Source organism: Wyeomyia smithii, chromosome 1 (genome assembly GCF_029784165.1).
Source record: "Wyeomyia smithii strain HCP4-BCI-WySm-NY-G18 chromosome 1, ASM2978416v1, whole genome shotgun sequence".
Taxonomy (NCBI): Eukaryota; Metazoa; Arthropoda; class Insecta; order Diptera; family Culicidae; genus Wyeomyia; species Wyeomyia smithii.
In genome coordinates, this window is record NC_073694.1 from 32,449,331 (window position 1) to 32,465,580 (window position 16,250).

The 16,250-nt window shown below is 37.7% G+C and overlaps 1 protein-coding gene across 1 annotated transcript in view; it reads left to right on the plus strand.

Moving 5' to 3' along the window:
* Positions 1–16,250, plus strand: part of LOC129717131 (uncharacterized) — a 150,188-nt gene that overhangs the window by 17,595 nt on the left and 116,343 nt on the right. The gene's annotated exons all lie outside the window — the stretch shown is intronic.

The window sequence follows — 16,250 nt, forward strand, 5'->3', positions numbered from 1 at the left end:
AATCTGTAGGAACTGAAAATAAAGGCGGGGCCAGACTGAATGAGATGGATTTTTCGTACATTAGTATTACGACATAGTAAATAAAATTTTACGAACGTTGTAGAATGGTATAACGAGAAATAATTCAGTCACACCTATTTTTCCAGTTATACCTTTCCGCAACATTCGAAAAATTTTCTATGTCAAAGCGGATATCGCACGCTATCTGACCATGAAGCATTTATGCAATAATTGAATGAAAACTGCAATTGCAACAATCAGCTTTTTTCAAAGCTACTAAATGTATTTGGAAGAGTATACTGAATGGTTATTTATAAACTGCAACTGAGGTTTGATGCTGCTGCAAATGCACAGCAGTGTGATGTTTTTTACGATTTGTTGATACTGTGCATAACAAGCGGTATATACGGAACAAATCCGATTTCAAAATGACTGACACGCAAGCAGCCGGGTTATCTTTCTTGTAAAAGTATTCTACTTCAACCTTGCGGTCGTGGCTTTGCACACAACCCTCCTGTGTTTTTTTTTTAAAAAAAGGGTGATAAAAACGGAAAAAAACCGTGACAAAATCGAGCGAGAATTTGTCGAGTAGTGATAAAAACGACTGTTGATAAAAGCGAAAAAGCACTGTATTGGTTTATTTTTTTCTATTTTATTCTATTTCTGTTGAGAAATATTATCACAGGATCAATGATATAAGTAATTTCAAAAATCTCCGCACACAACGTGTTCAATTCTCATTTCTAGCAAAAAAAAAGTCATAATACGGTAAGCGAAAAAGCGTGGTGCCGAGTATTCGTTTACAATATTCGTTCACAAATGTATTAATACAGCGAGCCTTGCCACCGTCAGAAGTAAAAGACGACGATTGTCACAGCGGAAATTCATTCTACCGTAACCATTTTCAAGCCTGGTCAGAATCATCTGTGAAACATCATGCGTCTCCCTTAGAAAAAAAAAAGTAGGAGGGTGGTATTCAAGACACGACCGCATGACGTTGACTACCGTATTCTTAAAAAAAAAAAATATTCCATTGAAGCAAATAGTATAGGGAATTGCAACGCTTCTTTTACAAAACTTCTGTAACAAAATTTCGAGGCTCCAAAAGGTACCAGTTTCCGATTATTTTCGTCCAGAATTCCAGCCATTTTAGTATTTTGCAGTAGCCATTTATTACTAACAGCCACCAGCATAACGGGTGAAACCGGCACGAGATGACCGGTACTATTTTGTCTTTCCTCCTTTCAGCTGCTAACACCTAGCGCTGTCGTGAAATTAACATCAACATGAACATGCATTTTTGCAAGATTTTTTTTCCGCTAGCAACAGCAATTGTAAAACATAAATTTCAACTAACCGCTTCTATTATAAAACTGCGAGGCACCAAAAGGTGCCAGTTGCCGATTTCTTGTTTACTGGTTTCCGTCCAGAATTCCAGCCATTTTAGTACTTTGCAGTAGCCACCAGCATCACGGATCAAACCGGCACGAGATGACCGGTACTATTTTGTTTTTCCTCCGAGCGTCCGTATGTATCCGGTACGGTTTAATAATGAAACTGATGGGGTGAAATGTTCGAACGATACGTTTTATACCAAGGCTTCGTCAGATAAATAGAAAGAGGTGTGGGCTACATAGATGATGAAATGGCAGAGACAAATGTTTCTTGAAAGCTGCGCCGGCCGCTGTCGTAATATTAACACCAACACAAACATGCATTTTTGCAAGGTTTTTTTCCGCTAGCAGCAGCATTTGGTAAAACAGAAAATTCAATTAGCCGCTTCTGTACCAAAATTTCGAGGCACCAAAAGGTGCCAGTTGCCGATTATAGTTTCCTGGTTAGTCTGTCCAGAATTCCAGCCATTTAAGTGTTTTGCAGTAGCCATTTACTACTAAAGCCACCAGCATTACGGGTGAAACCGGCACGAGATGACCGGTACTATTTTGTATTTCCTCCTTTCAGCTGCTATCACCTAGCGTCCGCATGTCACTGGTGCGGTTTTGGAATCAGAATGATGGGGCGCCGGCCGCTGTCGTAAAATTAACACCAACAAAAAGATGCATATTTGCAAGGTTTTTTCCGCTAGCAGCAGCATAAACATCGGAAACAGAAAGTGACAACAACAATAACAACAAAGTCAGATCGATTGTATCCGTTAGTGTCGACTGTGCTTGGGAAGAGAGGTAGTGATTGGCTGCGCGGTATGATTTAGACAATCGATATTAATTACCAATTTTTCAATAGTGTATCTCAAACAATAGTTTGTTTTTGTTACATAAATTTAACCGTAAAAGAATTTCTGATCGATTGATACCAAAACCTCGAAAACCTGATTATAGATGACTGCAAAATAAGCGCTCAAAACCTGACCACTTTTCTCTGGTTTTCCCTGGTTGAATTACTAGATTTTTAAATTCAGGGGCCTAACTTCGATATAGACGTTAGTCAACGTCAAAACCTTCAGCGTTGGATTATCTTTCGTTAATAAATATTTTCCTTTGAAAGGCCCATCAATTACTTGTATTCCAGTGACAAAAAAAATTAAAGTCAGTTAATCAGCTCACACGGTACAATTTTTTATTCTCAGTGTTTTCTTAATAATGTTCTCTTTTCATGAAAAGTTGAAGTTTAAAAAATATCTTTTGATAAAAAACTCAGCACAAAGAAATGTGTGCACCGTTCTTAAAAGTTAAATTTCAGATCAATTTTTCATATCACACTTATTCAAAAATAATTATTTCCTATTTCCAATTACAGTAATCACGATTATATCACGCCCTGATTTTATCTGCCCCGATTGTATTACTGTTTTCACCCGATTTTATGATCATATAAGGGAGCATACTTAAATGACGTAGCATTTTTTTCATGATTTTCAATCCCCTCCCCCTCGTAGCATTTGGTCACAAAATCTCAACCCCCCAGAAAAAACAACGTAGGATTCGATGAGACCCCCCCTCTCGTTCTTAGAAAAACGTAAAAAAATCAAGTTATAATATTTATAAAAAACTGAATTAATCCACCAAGCGGTCAGATTCAGCCTTTCTTATTCAAACTTATTATTTGTAAAAATAAATTTACATGAGTGCTTAAATCCAATGCAAATTCTGGAACCGGTCTTTGAGGCATTGTTTACCACCAAAAGCTAAAAAAAATGAATTGTGTCAACCCTATATTCAACTAATGATATATGCGCCCTGTTTCACGATAACTTGGGAGCGATAAAAACCCTTCATACCTCAAAATCATACAAATCACAATTTTAGCTCGCAGTCATCAATTAGAAAAGAGGTTTTTTGTCTTAGAAGGAAAAGGTTGACGATTTAGGCTAAACATAGTTTATAACTTTGCCAAAGATATCCCGGTACACATGGACAAAGACGAAGTATATCAGAAATAATTATTCTTATAATAAATCGTCGATAAACCAAATTTGAAATCGGTGGTTGCAAACTTGTAGAAAAACACGTTTTTCTGATAAAATCCAAAATGGCGGTTATATCCAAGATGGCTGCGAATTCTTCAAATAAAAATTCCATCATTTTTCATTCAAACATGGTTGTAGAGGGTTTATTGACAAATTCATGAGAAAGAAAACCAATAAAAGGATCAAAATTGACTCATATTAAAACTTTTCCACGAATCGAGTCAAACGGTAGTTTTCCCATTTTTTTCACAACTTTCGATCATTTAGACACAAAAATATCCTTTTTGAAAGACCTCGTATTACTAGCTTGACGGTTACTACGGGACTTGCTCATATTTTAAAATTAGGTTTTAAAAATTTGAGTTTTTTGTGGAAATACGCCGTTTTTGTAAGTTATTCGTGATTCTTCAGCAACAAGCATAGATTACTTCTCAGACGGTAGAGATGGTCGGGTTTCGGGTTTTTTTTAGATAATGATGTCTTATCTCTTGCAACTGTAAAAATCACTAACATTTCAATATCATTCGAGGCTCAAAGCTTCAGGGCAGCCTCAAATTGGTACAAGAAGTCGACCCCCAAAAAAAATCTCTGATTCGAGTTTCACTATTTCGGGCTCAGGTCGGGTTCGGGTTCAACCGAAAAAAAAAATTCGGGTACGGGTTTGAAAAAAGTCAAACCTGACCATTTCTATCAGACAGCAAAAATATTGGATAAAAAGATCGTTATGTTCACGGTCAAGGAGATAACTGATTGTTTGCAAAAAGACTGGTTGAGTAATTCGATGGATAGAGAAAAAATTTTGAATTCTGTATGACTTGGAATCAATAACAAAAACCAACAACAAAAATTTGTGCTAAAACTCAGTTTTTTATGTTTTATTTATATTTTGGTTTGCATATTTTTTAAATTTTTAGCCAAATTTCAAAAAAAAAATGAAAACGGGTGTATTAAGGTGTATGGTTTTTTTAATATAACATCAATGGAACAAAACGATAAAAATAAAAAAAATGCTTGAAAACATAACCCTTAAAATAATTTTGTCTAAAATTTTTTCATCCTGGAATTTGACCTTAAACATTTTATTAAAAAACTAAAGAGATCTTAAAGATTTTATTAAAAAAATAAAGAGAATTTTACCTCTTCATTTTTAATTGAAAGTTAAATTTTCATTTGTATATTTTTGCTGGAAATAATTGTATTTTGTCTCAAAGCACATTTTTACGCAAAGCATTGCCAATTCCCTACAACTTATTTTAGAAAATTATTTTTGAGTTTATGGTTTTTTAGTCAGAAGCTCTTTAGTGGCATTGATAAATCTATCTGGAGAACTGAAAATAAATGAAAGCTTACAGCGTTTTCTCGTAAGCAAACGTAGAAACAACGAACCTGGCTTTACTCCGCGGCTATTTGACGCACTTACGAGCTTGTTAGGGACACTAAAATTCACCAAAACTGGTTAGAAGTTATCATCAATCATATTTTACCAGTTCGAGCTCTGGGGCAAAACCTGTGTTGCTCGGTGTAATATAGAGAGGCTCTGGTAGCACGGCTAACGTTGTGCGCATGTGAATTGTCTTCATAGTAAAAGTTTGCGTTCGAAGTGTATTTACCTTTGCTTTTTGTTAAATCGAATTTGTGATGGGTTGAGTTTTGAGCACATACCCAGTCAAAAAATGATCGACGCCCTATTCGATTGCCGCTCTGACAGCGTGTGCAGTTTTTTTTTAGTGTTTCACCTCTTTTCATTATGTTTTTCATTTTCATACATTCTTTATGCGTTTGCTTGTAGATTTAAGTGTCGTATAGGTTTTTTTTTTGTTTCCCTAAAACTATGAATTATCTCATTTCATTGTTCCCATTTGTTGGTACTTTTATCGATAACGTTTGTGGTTGTCAGCGGGCTTTGGGGTTTGGTAAGAAAGTAAATGTGTAACCGTGTGGATGATCTGTTTGGATGTCTTTGCGCGGTGAATGGTTGCAGAAGGGAGCGACATCTCTCAACAAGTGCTGCGGTCTTGAAATAATTTTTTTCGATTGATATTTTAAATGCTAAAAGTAGCATCACAACCACTGTTTCATGTCGGAAATTTATATCATAACAGTTCATTTTTTTTATTACGACACAACATAACGGACACTTTTCATATGTTTTTTTAAATTTTTCTTTTTAGTTTTTTAGCATGTTCTAAGTCAAAAATCAAAAATTAAGCTTACTTTATACATACACGATTATATCTATATTATTATATCAATCCAATTAAATCATAGTCATATCCATTAGCATAGTTAATCCTGATTAAAAATCCACCCCACACACAAAAACTTCGTTCCGTAGTCTTTGTAGTGATGCAAAGTCGGCCTCGGTCTCCGAAAAGAAAAGACTACATTTTAACATTCGTTCCATATCGTCGGTTTTGTGAAGCACTAGTGCGACTCGATGTTCATAGTGTCTAAAGAGGCGTGTTTGCGTTTAAAATTACTTTATCCATTGCCACGAACATTTTAATCATTTACTCTTCCCATTCTCACTCAACCTATTTGAGTCGATTACGAACATATCATGAGCAATTTATACGAGTAAGTAGTTAGTTTCTATCATTCTTTTTAGGATCTTTTTGATTTAAATTGCGGAGTAACGTCTACTCTTATTTTCGGTGGACTTTTTGTGAATTTTAAAATGTCTTTATTGAAATGATACCTAACCCAATCAGTCAAAACTATCAGGATTATACCCATTTGTTATAAACGTTAGATCGTATCACTGTTTGACGTAAAAACTCAGAAGTGTAAAAATTTTGAGGCGTACCGGTATTGCACGAGTCCGATAATATCCCTAACCGACAGTAAAGACGTGACCGGCGCCATTAATGGTCTGTGAAATAATGGGTCATTGATTGATGACCACTCCCAGTCGTTCTTTCAGTTGATTTATTGTGCATCTTCGGTGGCTCTAACCCATCACGAAGTAGCAACCATTCGATGGGTATGATCAGAAATAAGCTTAGCTCAAAAATCTTGAAAGATATAACGCAGTAAATCTATGCCTAAGATAGTGTTTTAATCGGCACTTGTTACTGAAAGTGCTTGTAAGTATGCCTACTAACTAAAAAATAGGTTTCAGCAGCGATAAAAGCTTTAAGTTGAGTCAGATAGATAGGGAAGGGTATATTCAAAGGCGGAAGCAAGAGAAGTACAAAAGGTTGAATAAAAAGAGCACAAATATTGAAGGATGAACGTTGCTATTAACAATAAGAAAAAAAAAGTCTGCAGAAGACTTAGCAAATCATCAGCCCCTTTAAAATGATTCTGACAAAAATTGTAACCTTCACTATTAACCTTTTGGTTTTCATTGTGCATTTGTTGGTTTCTCTTTCGTGAGCATGTTCAGACTGGTAAAATCGTCCTTTATCCACAGCATCCGAGTTGTTTACTTTAGATTAGTTGTAAACAACATTAAATGCTGGCTCGCCGTCAGAAAAAAGCGGCCTTGTTCGGTTAATTCGTAAATTTGGTATTCTTGGTAAACAAATCTGAATAACCACGTAGCTAAAAACGCACCCTTAATTGGTCAAATTTTTCACAAAAGAAAACCTCGATTTCCAATCAACTTCTTTCCACGCACTTCTCACGGAATTCCACGAGGCGGAAGGACAAATTAGCCCATCACTACTTCAAGCCGCGATTAGAGTGTGTAATCAGTGGTGAACATTTGACGAACAACGAACAGGACCGTGCTCCAGCAGCGAAAGTCCCCTCCTCGCATGTCGCAACGGACAAGCTCTTTATCGCCACCTGCTCGTTGGCTGACGACCGCGATAATAACGATTATTACGACAAGGATTCCCTCCATGTTGCTGCGTCTTGTTTCCTCGCACAGTCGGTACGGGGGTGGCCAAAATGATGAATCCGGCATTCATATCGAAAGCCACAATTCTGGCCAGTTGTTTGTCGTTTCACAAACCGCGGTTCGTTGTCGTGCTTTTTATGAGTGCAAACTCGTTCTTTTGTCTCTCGATTACGACGCCAAGAGTGGTGTGTCTGAAATAATTATCCGGAGTGTTCATCTTACTTAGCCTTAGCCTAAGGTCTGAAGGAGTGAGTGACTGCCTGGCTGACTGACTGACTGACTGACTGGTGTCACGAAGCGGCAGTTGCTAGTGGGCGGAGGGTGCAGACTGCCCACAGCACCAAACCGGTAAGGTTTCTTCGCTCTCTGTAAGAACGCTAATGAGGGATTTTCTGTGCGAAATTGGGGGAAGGTCTAGACAACCGGAAGGGGACGGTGTGGGCGTACGGAGTAGTAGGCAGGTGACAAAATGGTGATCATGATAAATCGCTTCATTCTGCGAAGGTATTCGCAAGGTGTGGGACTGGTAGTAAAAATGTGCTGATATTAGGCAGTCCCTTTATCGGCAGCCGCCGTAAAATAAGTGTAACTGGGCATCACGACGAGCTGATTCCTGCAGATAAATAACAATTACAGGTTGCGCCGGTGTGGCGTGGTTGTGTTTGCTTTACCGACAACGAGAGAGAGAGGGAGGGACGCTATTCGAACTCTAATTCCCGCGGTTTTGATGTACTTAAGCTGGCTGCCATTTCAAGTTAGGAAAGAGCGACTGGAGGTAACGGAGACAAATTGCAACCATAACTCTTCATTTAATTCATCAAGCACTTACGACCTCGGCATTCATGTGCTTGTGAGAATGATGCGTGTGTCGTGCCATTTCGGGGAAATCTACTAATGGACATAGGTTTTATTGTCCGGAAAGACAAATGTTGTTGCCCCAGAAGAAAATTAAGTTTCATCTATCACCAGGCCGTTCGGTAGCAGTGCTGGAAGAAAGGGATGTTATTGATTGGGTTGTTAGATTTTTACGACCAGTGATTTTTCAATAATAGTTGCAGAAGTGCCGCAGTAAACAAGGTGTAGAACGACAGGAACCAGTTCATTAGCGAAGTGTCTGCTGATGGCGGCTCAATCTATGATTATCAGATTTATTCAGATTAATGATGCTTTGAGTAACGGAAATAATTCCAATTCGAGAAGATAAACCATTTAAAATTCTCAAACGATTGATCAAACTGTCGAATAAACTTTCGAAAAAATGTTGCTTAAGTGCTTCACATTTTATCAAAATATGACGGCCTTCAAGATACTGCAACAGTTCATTATAACTAAAGCAATTTTTACCTTTCCGAGCTATTAGCCAGCAAAATAGAGCCCACTCATCGTTCCGTACGACCGCAAACGGAAAACCCCTTTTCACTGCAACCTTTCGCATTCAATCAAACCCCAACGGAAGCCGGCAAATTTGCTTGATCGAACAACCGGGAGCCGCTTGAACCAACGGACTCGATTCGGTTCCTGGTGCCAGCAGAGGACCTACGACAAGATGAACAACAACACAGTGAATGAAAACAGTCCGTAACTTCTTCCGATGATGACGACGATGAACGGACCGACGACGGATGGACCAACGGAAATGTGTTTGGTGTCCTCTTGCTTTGGCAGCTTAACCCCAAAGTTCAAGTGTCACTCGAAGCATTTAAACTTTTCTTCCCGTTCTGTCCGGTTTCTGGAGACTCGGTCCCACAGCATCGCAAATCAATCCGTTCCGAGTCGAACATCAGACGCAGCCCTATTTTGAAGTGCATCAAATCATAACAAAGAGACATGGGGCAAGAGAGTAAAACAAGGCAGGAACGGGGAGAGGGGTCTCACTAAGAAAGGACTTTCCGATCGGTGCTGATGATGGGAAACATACTTTACCGGATTGAAACTCTGCTGGCGTATTGCATTCTACTTCCGCCTGGTGGTGCCTGTCATCTGTTTTGCGTCTTTCACTGGGCACCTTTTCCGGGGTGACGACGACGACGATGACGGTGCAACTGAAGTATCCGCTCGAAGGAACGGTATTTATGGCTTGCTTCAAGTTTAATCAGTCAATAAGCACTGAACGAGGTTTGCTGTTTGGGTGTAAGGGTCGGGGGGATTTGTTTGCAGGAAATCTGGCACAAAGCGCCACCACCCGGGTGTGTACTAGCGGGGCGTGCAAATCTGCTGAATAAATAATCACCGCTTAAAGCGGCTTTCAGCCAGAACGTATTTCGTACTGCTGCGTCAACGGAATGTAAGCCGTTCGTAAAGATGATGTATTGAGCTGAATTGACAATTCAAGCCAAGAGCATTTATTCTGCTATAAATTGTAATTGGATGTCGATACACATTCGATGGAATTACAGATGATGAATTGATTTCTGTTTTTTTTTTTATTAAATAGTTATTTTTTAATTTTTAGCGAATTTCACAAATCTGTAATTGTTCTTAATGTCTCTGCTTCTGTAATGGAATTTTTAGTCACAGAAATTCAACTTAATTTTGATCTAATTATTTGCTTTGTACATGAACATTTTTCCATTACAGATGTTTTGAACTTTGCATTTATTTTCTAGTAGTAATACAGTAGTAAGTGTACAGGACAATTGCGGGGCTAGCGCTACGATCCTACTGACACCAACAGTTTCTCCCGAGTCAAGACTCGAACCTACGACGACTGGCTTGTTAGGCCAGCATCGTACCTCAAGACCAGCTGGAGAGGCAATTTTTTTAAATTTCTCTTACTCATTACTTATAAGCAAACTTCCTAGATTTTTCGGCGTGTGAGTAATCAAAATATTAATAAGGAACGTCTAAGAAACAAAACTTACAGAATGATAATGGTAAATTATTGAAATATTTTAGGGTTAAAAGTGGAGAAAAAACGTCAGGGCTGTAATAATGAGAAAAACCATTATAAATCATTGCGATTCAATGTTCAATTAACAGTTAAAATTCAAAAAAAAAAAAAAACTAAGGAGTGGTAAACGGTAAAAGGCCAAAAATAAAAATATAATGTGAACAAGACAACATTAAAACACTTTCCTATGTTCCTGTAGACGCCGTTGACATGAATGTTTTCAATATCAGTGCTGAGATGGTTGTTATGGTTCTTGCGAAGTTGAAGTCTTCATCTCTTGCTGGGTCAGTGGTTGTTCCATCGTGCGTGCTTAAAAAAGCATTGATGTTTTGCAAGCAATTTTCAATCTTCCAATGCAAAGTTTTTCACATTTCTGAAGTGTTCGTGTATGACACTAGTGCAGTGTACCAGTAAGGAAACGAAACGGATAATACAAACTATAGTGGAATAACTTCGCTGTTTGCTGGATCGAAGTGATTTGAGGTCATTTTAAACAAGACAATTTACCTTCTTATGCATCAGCAGTATAGACAGTAGGGTGCCAGCCAAAATGGTCATCTCGAATTTAAAAGAAAAAACCCTATACAAAATGATCACCTGCTCGAAAAAACACCCTGTACAAAATTTCAGCTCAATCGGACTTAAAATGAGGTGGCGCAAAGCGATTGAAGTTTGGCTTTCTTTCTTGAAAACCGAAAAATCACCCAAGGTGGGGGGGGGGGGGGGCGGTAGGTACGTGAAACTTCGGTTTTCGAAATTTTTTTTTGATGCCAAATGACTTAAAAACGCATGAAACGTCGAGGATAGGTGTCATCTGAAAAATAAAATTTTTTTCAAAAATTTACTCTCTGGGACTTAGTCGTTTTTTCAATTGTGGAAGGCGGAGTTCAAAATGTTTAGAATTTATCTTTTGAAATTGATCACTAGTCTCTCGAAATAGCTTGTATAATGATTCACACAATAACTAGCATCGAATACATTATGTTTCATTAGGGTGGTTCATTTATTCGGCATAGGGTGGTTCATAATATTGTGAAAAATGAGTATAAAATACAAAAAAAGCACTTCGGTTCGTTTGATTGGTGTGACGTCTTCGACAAAGTTGTAGATAACAATTATGTCTTTCCAAAAAAAATTCACTCAAAATATTATTAATTCAAAAGTTAGAAGAAAGATTAAAAACAATTATTCAAAAGGGCTCATTTTTTAAAAACTTGATTTTTTACATAAAACCTACGAAAGATTACCAAACCAATGAAACCAGTCCGATCATTTAGAAATAAAGAAAAATAAGTTATCATATTTTGAAAGAAAATATTTTTTGAAAAATAAAAAAAATTATTTAAAAGGCATATTTTATTTTTGAAAGCACAAAATATTATCTACAACTTTGCCGAAAACACTATGCCGTTTCGACTGTAGACATATTTTTAATTTCCAATAGAGCACTCTATGAGGAATCAGGAATATTTCTACGGTCAAAACGGTTTATCTGATTGGCATAGTGTAGCTGGCAAAGTTGTAAATAATAACTTCGTTCCTTAAAAATAATGTACCCTGTGAAAAGAAAATTTAAAAAATATACCTTTTTATCTGATTTCTCCACAACCGGTTTCGTTGTTCAGGTAAATTTTCGTAGTTTTTATAAAAAAAATCAGTTTTTTTAAATGGGCTGTTTTCGATAATTAATTTATAGCTTTCTTTTATTTTTTTTTAAATTAGTTATTTGTTTTTAGAGCGTATGTTTTTTTTTTGAAAAACAAAACTATTATCTACAACTTTGCCGAAGATGTCACACTTGTCAAACGAACCGTGTTGGCTCTAAAAATTTTGTGTGTGCAAATGACATGAAAGCATTTAACATTTTCTACGAAACACAATCTTAATTTTGGTTGAGATAATTTTTTTTTGCACAGAGTAGTTTGATACATTTTGTAAATTTGTTTTGTAATATTTTGCCATTTTACTAATAATTTTTCCAATTCAACATTGCCACCCTAACGACAATGATATAACAAATATAATATTTTTAGGAATTTTTCTATTCGTATTCAGTGAAAAAGTGATTTTTTTCATTTATACTCATTTTTACTCAATATTATGAACCACTCTATGTCGAATAAATGAACCACCCTAATGAAACATAATTTCGAGAGACTAGTGATCAACTACAGAAGATAAATTCTATACATTTTGAACTCCGCCTTCCACAATTGAAAAAACGACTAAGTCCCAGAGAGTAAATTTTTGCAAAAAAAAAAAAATTCAGATGACACCAATTCTCGACGTTTCATGCGTTTTTAAGTCATTTGGCATCAAAAAACAATTTTCGAAAACCGAAATTTCACGTACGGTGGGGGGGGGGGGGGTACCCAAGGGGGGCTTGGGTGATTTTTCGGTTTTCAAAAAAGCCAAACTTCAATCGCTTTGCGCCACCCCATTTTAAGTCCGATTGAGCTGAAATTTTGCACAGGGCGTTTTTTCGAGCGGGTGAACATTTTGTATAGGGTTTTTATTTTTATTTTCTGGTCACTTTTTTCCATACGATGATTGGCGCCCTAATAGACAGTAGTGCGCAAATTGATGCGATATACATATATGGACATTGAAGCTTTTGACACGGTAAACCATGAAATATTGAACGCCAAATTTCGAGGTCTCTGCTTCTCGGGTAGACTTTGTAATTAGCTGAAATCTTACTTGACAAACTGAAAAGCTAAGCTAAATCGGCAACAATCAGTCCGTAGCGTGGTGTTCCTCAAGGAAGAATTTTGGAACAAATTTTATTCGCTCTCTTTTCAACAATGCCTTTTTGATTCTACCAAAGGGGTGTGTGCTGATCTGTGCGGATGATTTGAAGGTTTACCTCGTCACCCGCAATGTAACCATCTATAAGATATGCTCGACAACTTCACAAAAGGATGTCAACTGAATCATTTTGTAATTAGTATAGCGAAGTGCTGTGTGTTCCCATATCCCCCCATTGAAGAACCCTGTTGTGTTCAATTATTCCATCGACGAAATTGTTTTAAATCGAGTCTACCATATTAGGGATTTAGGCATTAAGTTGTAAGATTACCAAGTACCTATCAAAATGCACTATTTATCTATCGTGGAGAAGATCAACCGCCAATTTTGTTTCATTTCGAAGGTTGCTGCTGACTTTTCCGATCGACTTTGCCTAAGCGCATTGTACTGTCCTTTAGGGAGATCTATTCTTGAATTATTTTCTAATGTGGATTTCCAGAATTGAATCAGTGAAGCATAAGATTGTCCGATATGCGTTACGTATTCAATCTTCAATCCGAGATTGATAGCCCCACTTGGTCAACTACAAATCTACGCACCGCACCGCACTCTAAGGTCCAGATTAGCAAGAGCCTTAACTGAATATAGCAATGAAATCCGGAAATCTAAAAGGAGATCTTGGGTTCAAATGTGTGAATCTATAGAAAGAACTCCAGTTGTTTTCAGATTACAAAAGACTCTTGCCAAAGATCATATCGTTGAGCTTGGTGCTCTAAAGCGTCTAGATGGAATCTATACTAGTGGTCCTCGTGATACCTTAAATCTAATGATGTAAACGCATTTTCTCGGTTCTATTGAAATGACGGATTCAGCCAAAATGGAGGGTAGTAAGAGTAATCTTCTTACCTAAAACTGGGAAGCGTGATAAGACGCATCCTAAATCATTCAGACCCATTAGTCTTTCTTCGGTTTTGTTGAAGACAATGGAACTTTTTCCTGAATGATTTCATTCATACATCTTACATGCAAACAAAACCGCTTTCAAAGTTCCAGTTTGCCTATCAAACTGGAAAATCCACTATCACAGCGCTTCATACGCCGCTCATGAAAATTGAAAAGTCACTTTCAGCTAAAGAAATTGCTCTGTCTAGTGCAATGAGGAAAAAAGGATTTCACACGAGTATTGTTGACTGGATTCGTACCATGCTTGCAAAAAGAGAAATCACTTCTGAGTTTGGAGGTTCGTCTATCACGATAAGGGCAACGGAAGGATGTCCGCAACGAGAAGTTCTTTCGCCACTTATGTGGTCTTTGGTGGTGGACGATCTTCTCAAAAGCTTAGAAGCAAAAGGTTTCGAAGTTGTGGGCTTTGCAGATGACATAGTCCAAGAGGTAAGAGGAAAGTTTGACAATATAGTTTCGGAAAGAATGCAAGTAGACCCAGTGTTGGTGTATAAAGGAGGGTCTTAGCATGAATCCGTCAAAAGCTGTAATCGTACTTTTAACTAGAAAGAGAAAATTCAATCTAAAAACTCTCAAGCTTGGAGGAGTAGAAATTCCATTCAGTGAACAGATTAAATACTTAGGAGTTATCCTTGATGCCAAGCTTAACTGGAATGCACATCTTGACTATGCAATCAACAAGGCGGTCAGAGCATTATGGTTGTACTCCAAAACCGTTGGAAGAAAGTGGGGTTCGAGACCGAAAACGGTGATGTGGATATTCACATCGATTATACGTCCAAAACTGACCTACGCTTCGGATGGCACCTCAGGATAATCATGATATCCCCTGCAAAACGTCACGTACAGACTGGGAAGTCGGAGTTCCTGATGTCCGTCCCGGTTCAACGATATTTTTCACAGATGGCTCGAAAATAGGTACAAAATATGGTGCAGGAATCTTCGGCCCTGGAATTAATATTTTTTAGTGGACATGGGACACTGGCCAACAGTGTTTCAAGCAAAGATTTTTGCAATCCTTGAATGTGCGTATGTTTGTCTGACTAGAAAATACAAACATGTAAATATTTGTATTTTCTCTGACAGTCAAGCAGCGCTGAAAGCACTTGATGCTTAGAAATGTACATCCAAGATTGTTCGGGAATGTATTCTCACATTTCGACATATGTGTCGAACAAACTCAGTAAATTTGTATTGGGTTCCAGGACATTGTGGCATTGGTGGGAATAAAAGGGCAGACGAACTTGCAAAACAAGGATCTAACTCACAGTTTATCGGCCCAGAACCTTTCTGTGGTATATCAAACTGTGCAGTGAAAATGGAGCTTAAACGCTAGGAGAAACAAAAAGTGATAACCAATTGGTTGGATGTCAAAAAGTGTTCCTAATCTAAAAGATTTATAACACCAAACGAAAACCATTCCAAAAAGCTCCTAGAGCTCAACAAAAGAGCTTTTTGTACATATGTCGGCCTAGTAACGTGGCACTGTCCGAGTAGATATCATTTAAAGAACATTGGCCGGGTTCAGACAGAAATCATTCTGTCGCTTTTGTAATACGGAACGCGAGACATTGGAACATCTGCTTTGCAGTTGTGGTGCATTATTTAAACGCAGATCAAGGCTTGTTGGCAGTGGCTTCTTACAGCCCAAAGAGATTTGGACTTTTTTTGGAAATCCTGGGAAGGCGATTGGCTTCATAAATCATATTTTACCTGACTGGGAGCATGTCGGTGCAGGTACCTGATCACTCACAACAATAGTGGTCATTGTATTTTGCAAAAGGACACGTACAGCAATTGACTGGGACATATAACAAAAGTTCACATCAATGGACAATGTAATCCTAATTCCCCAACAAAAAAAAGCACTGGCCGATATCGTATCGATACTTACGGTATCGATACCTTGGGGCCCAGATATCGTTATTTTTTATCGATGCAGGCGACTTCGATATCAAGCTGGATTGATACTTTCGCCCCGATATCTTTTCTATACTGAAAGGAAACTATAAAATCGGAAAATATTGTTGATTGCTAAAAATTGTCAAACGAAAAATCCTTGTAGAAGTGCGCGGAAACGATGCATTGCGTTAAAGTCTTCTACAAACAGTGCAGAAATTTGATTTGTGCTTTTTTTTTAAAAGATACCAACAGGATTGAATATACCCACTCATTTACAAGGCCATTTTTCATGCCTCTTGCGAGAAAAATTCTCCCGCATTTGATAATACTGTCTGTGCAGAGCAAAATCGGGAGCGTCGAGTTTTTGCAAAAAGGCAGACAGAAAAGAATAAGAAGCCAAATTATTCGTGCTTCCCTATATTTTGAATAAGGCCGCAGATGCGCTTATGCTATTGCATTGCATTATTGCATTG